This window comes from Gossypium hirsutum, chromosome A08 (assembly GCF_007990345.1).
Source record: "Gossypium hirsutum isolate 1008001.06 chromosome A08, Gossypium_hirsutum_v2.1, whole genome shotgun sequence".
NCBI lineage: Eukaryota > Viridiplantae > Streptophyta > Magnoliopsida > Malvales > Malvaceae > Gossypium > Gossypium hirsutum.
The window spans coordinates 97,488,972-97,497,547 of record NC_053431.1 but is presented as its reverse complement, the minus strand read 5'-3'; the positions used below and the strand labels follow the sequence as shown (position 1 = coordinate 97,497,547).

Sequence of the window (8,576 nt, the reverse complement as noted above, 5' to 3'; positions counted from 1 at the left end):
CCAGGTAGGATTCCAGCGAAGAAGAGGTGAGTCATTAAGACCGCTTAAGTACCAAGCTTTTCCTAGATCCAATCCTAGACATGCATATACCCATTGCCACACTTTATCCCTATGACTTGTCCACAGTCACGATTAATTAATTAATTAATTTTTATATCTGTTTAAGCAGTTATCAGATACTAGGCCCAAAACCCATTACAAATCCCAAATAAGTCTACATACATGCATATGGCCCACTAGGCCCAATCTCATTCATATGGCCCACAAGGCCCAATCTCATTCATATGGCCCATTAGGCCCAAATCACATTCATATGACCCATCTGACCCAAATCAATTCCAAGCCATGTAACCAACATGACTAGTTCATCACTTATTATCAAATCAACAAATTCGCTTATTTTGGGCCCACGGCCCGTCGAGCCCGTTTAGCCCATTCTGGCCCAGATGGCCTAAGTATGGCCCAGATCCATGAGATCGCTTATGGGGCCTCTGTCAACGTATCGATTTCCCCCTTACAAGTGTTCGCGCACTCGCAAGACTGTCGTATCCAAACTTTTAGCTTTTTGGCATTTCGGCTTTTTGGCATTTTGGGATTTGCCGATCTAACGTGTGTGCAGTGTATGTACACACCTTAGGCTTTATATCAAGCTATCATAGGGTAGAAGTACACACCTTATCACCTAGAGTACCAAGTATTCATAATCGCCTGAACCTATATTCAACATTATACTCCATTAGTCACATCCCATTAATTCAAAATAAATCCACTACTTACAAAAGAACAACCTATACTTGCCTTGACTAGATTGATCGGCTGTGGTCTGCCTACGTAACTAGAAATCTGGCATAGTCCCCCTTCTACATCTAGGCGAAAAGTCCATAACGGCTGACACCTTACGTCGCTTAAACTTGGGAGCCTCTATCCCAACCTCACTGCTAGAACCCCCTTTTTCCATCAACTAATACTTAGCCAGAGATCACACTCTTGAATGAGAGGGAGAAAGAGAAATAAATGGAGAAACCATAGATTAACGAAAGTAATGGTAATGGAAAGGATAAAGAAAAATCAGCTTTTAAGAGTGTAGAAATGAAATAACTTAGAAATATTTAACAAAAGTCGAAGAAGATCTAATTCACTTACCGATCACGATATCGCTTGCCAATAAGAAATCAACCCCCAAAGTGTATGAATCGACTCTTAAATGAAAAAAAAGCAACCGGCTAAGTTAAAGAGGGAAGAGGTTGATTTGATTAAAATAGGGAACAAAAGAGTCAAGAGGTTGGAAGAAATTTCCCCTAAGAATATGCGACTGAAGCACACAAAAACAACAAATGCCTTTACTTGCCCATACGACACATGTATATATACTAAAAAAATAAAAACCTACACTCCCCAATCGACTTAAACTCGTCAAGTTAAATTCCCTTCAATTTCTCCAATTTTATCACCATCATATCCACACTTAATCCTTATCCTTATCTCCACCGTAACCTTGATTTTAGCCAACAATTGCATTCAAATTGCTTCCACCAAATGGAAATCCTTCCTTGCATCCGCACAGCAAAATTGAATTCCCTTTTGCGCATGAAACCACTCAAACTCCAGCCCTTCAACTTCCCAACACGCTGCTGGCCACTGCACCGCCACCTATCTTGTGCTACCATTCGATCACAATTAACTATAAGGCTTATATGCCTAAGTCTCAGTTTCCTTAAAGAATAAAAATTTAAAACTTTTCCAGGCCTGGTATTCGAACCTGCAACCTCTCAGATCCATAGCATGCTTCTCGCCACTACCCCTAGGCTCTCTTGTGCCATATTTCCACCAAACATATTTATAAAGCCTGAATGCTAGCTTCCCTACTAATCATATGCGCAATAAAAATTTTCGCCAAGGCCAAGACTTGAACCCTGGACTTCCTGCCTGCTACCAACACCTTTTTCCGCCAGGTCAAGCGTTTCCTTGTGTCAAATTTTACCAGGCCTTATTAATAAGCCTTCCACTTAATGCTTAGGGTCTTTAAAAAATGCAAAATTATGCTAAAGCCCTGGATCGAACCCAGGACTGTTTCCACACTACCAACCATTCCTAACTCACTTAACAATTAAACTAAACGTGCAATTATAAAATATTTAAACACATTTAAGTTATTCAAGTCACCTTCTAACCGATCCTAAACTCAAGGCCCATTACTTCTAGACCCAAAATTTAGGGTGTTATACATTTAGTGAACTTAGTTTCATGAATGTGAACATGATATTATGATGACTTATTTGATGATTGAATAAGGTTGACATGTTGATTTTGTTTGCTTTATGTGGTTGTTTATGTTTGAATTGTGGTGCTAATGAGGGTATATTGGTTAGGCTCATAGGTTGATTGTGAGTTTGTATAATTTAGCATGATTTGGTATAGTTTCAATAGGTTTGAATATTGGTTAATACATGACTTGGAACCTAAAAAATGGTATTCGATTTAGCTTGTGTTTGTAGCTGTTTTTAGGCACGTAGGGCCAGTTGTAAACTAAAAAATATATAGGATTTTTCCTATGTAATTCATCACCTTTTTACTTAAATCCCCTGTTAGAACTAAGTAATTATTTAACAAATTAATGAAATATGTGAAAATATGAAATTAGGACATAGAAGTTATTAAAATGTGATTTTATGCTTTATTATATAGTTTTCATGCATAAAATGGCTTATTTTATATTGATTTGAGCATATTATATTTTTAAGACATAAAATAAGCCATGCATGATTAAATTAAGTAATAAAATATAAAATTATAAAATATAATTCATTTTAAAATATTTCATTAATAATTTGGGTTTTAATTAATTAATTAAATTGGATAAATTTTATTCTTTGGTCCTCTGATTTATTGATTTATTTTGGACAGGTCTAATAGCTTTGTTCGATTACAAAACAGTCCAAATTGGAGACCAAGTCAACCCAATTTTTGGCTACACTTGGCTGTCCACATAAACCACTTTTTGGATTAATTGAACAAAGTCAATGCAATGTTGAAGAAATCAGAGATTTGCCTGAAGATTTGCACTTGACTGAGTCTCAGTCCTGAGTTGTTATGGCACTTAAATTGAACAAAAATCAAGTAAAAATTTGCTCAATATCCTCAATTCATGACCGGCCACCCATTGAAGATGCTTGAAGAGATGAAACCTCCTATTTTTAGCAAACTATCCTCCTCCCTTCACCTATAAATATGACCCATTCAATCTCTCATTAATCATCCTTAATCATTCATCATTTTCTCTTCTCTCTAAATTCTCTTAGCCTTTTCCATTTCCCACGCCTAGCATGATCTCTTTATAGAGATTTTAGCAATTAAATCCTCTTAAAGAGCCCTTGGTCAGCCTCCTTGGAGAGCCATCAACAAAGGAGCAAAGCAAAGAAGTGAAGGAGCCTAGTCAGTCAGAGTCTTGGGTGACAGCCACTTTGATTTGGGTTTAATCTTTCCTTTCTTTAATTTAATCTAAAAATTTTTGCTATGTGTTCTTTGTTCTTGTTTACAACAATGCTAGCTTAATTTTATTTAAGCTAGGATGATTGTTTTGATTAAATAATATCTATTTGATTCATGCTTATAATTTTTGTGCCTTAATCGATCATGTTTTCAATTAAAATCAAGTCTGTATTTCGTTCATACGTGATTTAAATGTACCTGGATTAGTTGAGTGATCCTAACCAGACGACGCTAGTGGACACATAATTGAAATGTGCATGCTCAATTTAGATTCTAACTTGATTAAATTGTAGGTTGCATAACAGCTCTAACCAAGCTTTGTTATTTGCATAGTTTTTAGATTTGTGTGATTAAATTGTTTCAAATCTAACATGTCCCTGTTACCTCATACGAACGCTAAGAAACTCTTAGTAAATAAAGATCATTAAAATGCATATTTAATAATAAAGGATTCCGAAAGGACCTAATGTGGTTTCCAAACTCATGAAAGATCGAGTTGCCATGGAATGTTTTTTCGAATGTTATTAAGCACGTTGATAATAAATTGAATTTAATTAAAGTAATTGTCCTATTTTATTTATGTTATAATTGTTGCAAATTGTGTTTAATTTTACTAAAATCTATTTCATTCATATAGTTTGCATATTTAGGATAATTTGCATTAGGGATCATTGCATTTAGTTTAATATATTTTAATCATCACTTCTCAACTATATTGTGTTTTTATTTACCAAATTGTTAATATAATTTTACAAATTAGGTGACTTAGCACAAATACAATCCCTGTGGAGAAGATAACTCGATACTTACTTATTACTTGATAACGATTGTGTACACTTGCATAAACCTACGCGTTACAAGTTTTTGGCACCGTTGCCGGGGATTGTTAACTATTGCCATAGTAATTTTTGTGAAATTATTTACTTCCAATTTGGTTTATTTCTAACATTACTAACTTTTTCTTTTTAATTTTTTGATTTTCTTTTTAGGTGTTTAAGAGCATAGATCGGATTATCGATTTACTCCCTATGGACCCTGAAATTGAGTGAACTTTTAGACAAAGAAGACGTGAACGAACAACTCAAAGACAATTCGAGATGGACCTTGGAAATCAGAATCAGGACCAAGGTAATGAAGCTGGTTGTGTATGAAATTCATTCCTCATTGCCGACGATAGGGATTGATGCATAAGACAATATGTTGTGCCACTTTTCAGTGAGTTAAATATAGGGATTAGAAGGCCAGATATTGAGGCAACCTAATTTGAATTGAAACTAGTAATGTTTCAAATGCTCCAAATAGTGGGCCAATTTAGTGGTATGCCCACAGAAGATCCACATCTCCACCTTCAATTGTTTATGAAGGTGAGTGATTCATTTAAAATAGTCTGTGTGACTAAAGACGCACTGAGGTTGAAGTTGTTTCCATACTCGTTATGAGATCGAGCACGAGAATGGCTCAATTCATTGCCACCAAGTTCCATATCTACATGGAAAGAATTAGTAGAGAGATTTTTGGTTAAGTATATCCCGCCTAGAAAAAACGCTAAGTTGAGGATCAAGATCACAACTTCCCAACAATTGGATGACGAGTCTTTGTATGAGGCTTGGGAGCGATTCAAGGAATTACTTCGTAAGTGTCCTCATCATGGGATTCCTCATTGTATCCAGTTGGAGACATTCTATAATGGTCTCAATGCACATACAAGATTGATGGTAGATGCTTTTGCGAATGGTACAATTTTGTTTAAGTATTATAATGAGGCTTATGAGATTATCAAGAGGATCGCGAGTAATAACTATCAATGGCCAACAAATTGAATAGCTTCAGGAAGACGTGTAGCAGGAGTTCATGAAGTTGACACCCTCACTTCGTTATCAGCTCAGGTATCGTCTATTTCCTCTATGCTAAAATAGTTTACCGCTTATAGTGCTAATAATTTTACAGCTCAGCCACCAAGTCCGTTTAAAGTAGTTTCTTGTATGTACTGTGGGGAAGGTCATTCTTTTGAGAATTGTCCATCAAAACTCGAGTCAGTGTACTATGTGGGGAACCAACATCAGAATAGGAGTGGACAAGGCCCCAGTCCAACTTCTACAACCCTTCATGGCGTAATCATCCTAACTTTTTTGGAGCAACCAAGGAAATGGACTAAACAACAACTTCTTGCAACATAGACCCAACCAATCTCAAAGGTTTAATTAGCAAGCTCCAAAACCATCAAGCTAAGACATTAAACAGTTTGGAGAACTTGTTGAAAGCGTACATGGCAAAGAATGACGCTTTGATCCAAATCCAAGCAGCAACATTGAAAATTTTGGAAAACAAAATGGGTCAGTTAGCTACGGAGCTTCGTAATAGATCGCAAGGAACCTTGCCGAGCGATATTGAGAATCTAAGAAATTTGGGTAAAGAACATATCACGGTAGTGGCTTTGCGAAGTGGTAAAATTCTAGAACCATGACTAATTGATGTCGAAGATAGGACCGTTGAGAAGAATCAACCAACTATTGAAATTCCTACACTGAAGGAATCAGAATCTACAAAGACTGATAAGGTAAATCCTAACTTAGTAAGTTCAGATACTTTAACATCTTCTTTGGATGCAGATTTACCTACTCAAAAGAATTATCCGATTCAACTGAAAGTTCCATCACCTCCATATCTACAAAAATTGCAGCAACACAAGCAGAAATAGGAGGTGCAATTCAAGAAATTTTTTGGATGTTCTAAAACAGTTACACATCAATATTCTGTTGGTGGAGGCTTTAGAATAAATGCCGAATTATGTGAAGTTTATGAAGGATATACTGTCGAAGAAGAAATGGCTGGGTGAGTATGGGATTGTTGCCTTAGCGAAGGAGTGCAGTGCATTCCTACAGAACAAACTGCCATCGAAATTGAAAGACCCAGGAAGCTTTACTATACCCTGTAACATTGGTGAATCTTACTGTGGTAAAGCTTTGTGTGATTTAGGAGCGAGTATCAACTTGATGCCTAAGTCTATTTTCAAGATACTAGGGATAGGTGAAGTAAGACATACAACTGTAACGCTTCAACTAGCGGATCGATCTTTAGCATATCCTGAGGGAAAGATCGAGGATGTTTTGGTATGAGTCAATAAATTTATTTTTCCTACTGATTTCATTGTCTTTGATTTTGAAGCAGATAAGAAAGTGCCGATCATCATTGAGAGACCTTTCTTAGCCACATAAAGAACGTTAATTGATGTACAAAAAGGTGAACTCACCATATGAATTCAATACGATTAGGTGACCTTTAACATTCTTAAAGCAATGAAATTTCTCGATTTGGTAGAAGAGTGTTCAGTTATGGAAGAGATAGAAACCTTGGTCTCTATAGAAAACAATTTTGAAGAAGATTTATTAGAGAAAGCCTTAGATCTTGACCCTTTGGAGGATGAAAATGGTAAAGAAAACATGGCTTTGATGGAAGCCAATCCGAGGAATTTTATTTAATCCACATGATTTGAACTGTTAAAGTTAAAAGTCAGAGAATTTGTGCAACTTAAGTTGTTAATTGAAGAACCACCTAAACTCGAACTAAAGGTACTTCCTTCCCATTTGAAATACGTTTATTTAGGTGACTGTTCCACTTTGCCTATGATTATTTCAGCAGAACTGACGAAAGATCAAGAGGAGAAACTAATTACTGTTCTAAAGAAATTTAAGAAAGCAATTGGTTGGACCATAGCTGGTATTTGAGGTATAAGCCCTTCTTTTTTACATGCATAAAATTATTTTAGAAGAAGGTGAAAGAGCTCAAATTGATGGGCAAAGGAGGCTCAATCCTATTATGAAAGAAGTTGCGAGAAAGGAAGTGATTAAATGGTTAGATGCAGGAATCATCTATCCTATTTTAGATAGTTTGTGGGTAAGGCCGGTGCAGTGTGTGCCGAAGAAAGGTGGAATCACGATTGTTGAAAATAGCATAACGAGTTGATTCCAATGAGAACCGTTACTGGTTGAAGAATTTGTATTGATTACAGAAAATTGAATAAAGCCACTCGGAAGGACCATTTTCCATTACCTTTTATGGATCAGATGTTAGATCGATTGGCAGGTAATGAATTCTATTTTTTTAGATGGCTATTCGGGATATAACCAAATAGTCGTAGCTCCGGAGGACCACCATAAAATAACCATGTTGATACGTACGTTTGCTTTTAGGCGAATGCCTTTTGGTTTATGCAATGCACTTGCAACATTGCAACGATGCATGATGGTAATATTCACTAATATGGTTGAATTTTTTTTTGAGGTTTTCATGAATGATTTTTCTATTTTTGGTAACACTTACGATATTTGTTTGAGTAATTTGACTAAGGTACTGAAGAGATGCAAAGAGACGAATCTTGAACTTAATTGGGAAAAATGCCATTTTATGGTTAAGGAAGGGATTGTCTTAGGGCATAAAATCTCAAAGAGAGGAATTGAAGTAGATAGAGCGAAGGTGGATGTAATTGAAAGATTACCGTCCCCAATTAATGTGACAGGAGCCAGAAGTTTCTTAGGCCATGCCGATTTTTACCGAAGGTTTATTAAAGATTTCTAAAAAATTTCTAAACCATTGTGTTTGTTGTTAGAGAAAGATATAGTGTTTGATTTCAACAAAGCATGTTTGGAAGCTTTTGAAGATCTGAAAAAACGGTTAATCTTAGCCCCAATAATTGTTACACCTGATTGGGGCATACCTTTTGAGTTGATATGCGATGCAATTCAAAGAAGAAACAAAGTGTTTCACCCTATTCACTATTCAAGTAGAACTTTTACTGGAGCCCAACTCAATTATACGGTACCAAAGTTACAGTATTTACTAACCATGCGACCATTAAATACTTGCTCATGAAGAAAGATACAAAACTGAGGCTAAGTTGTTGGATACTATTACTCTAAGAATTTGACCTTGAGATCCAAGACAGAACATGTATTGAAAATGAAATAGCTGATCATCTGTCGAGGTTGGAACAAGATGAGGTAACTCAATCATTTGTGCCTATCAACAAGAATTTTCCAGATGAACACTTATTTGAGGTAAGTCGAATTCATAAAGCACCTTGGTTTGCT

The 8,576-nt window shown here is 36.0% G+C and overlaps 1 non-coding gene across 1 annotated transcript; it reads right to left on the bottom strand.

The window, feature by feature from the left end:
* Positions 1-5,036: 5,036 nt before the first annotated feature.
* LOC121205752 (small nucleolar RNA R71) lies at positions 5,037-5,143 on the bottom strand. The gene has a single exon (XR_005900827.1). It is a non-coding gene; the product is annotated as a small nucleolar RNA R71 (small nucleolar RNA).
* Positions 5,144-8,576: the final 3,433 nt, after the last annotated feature.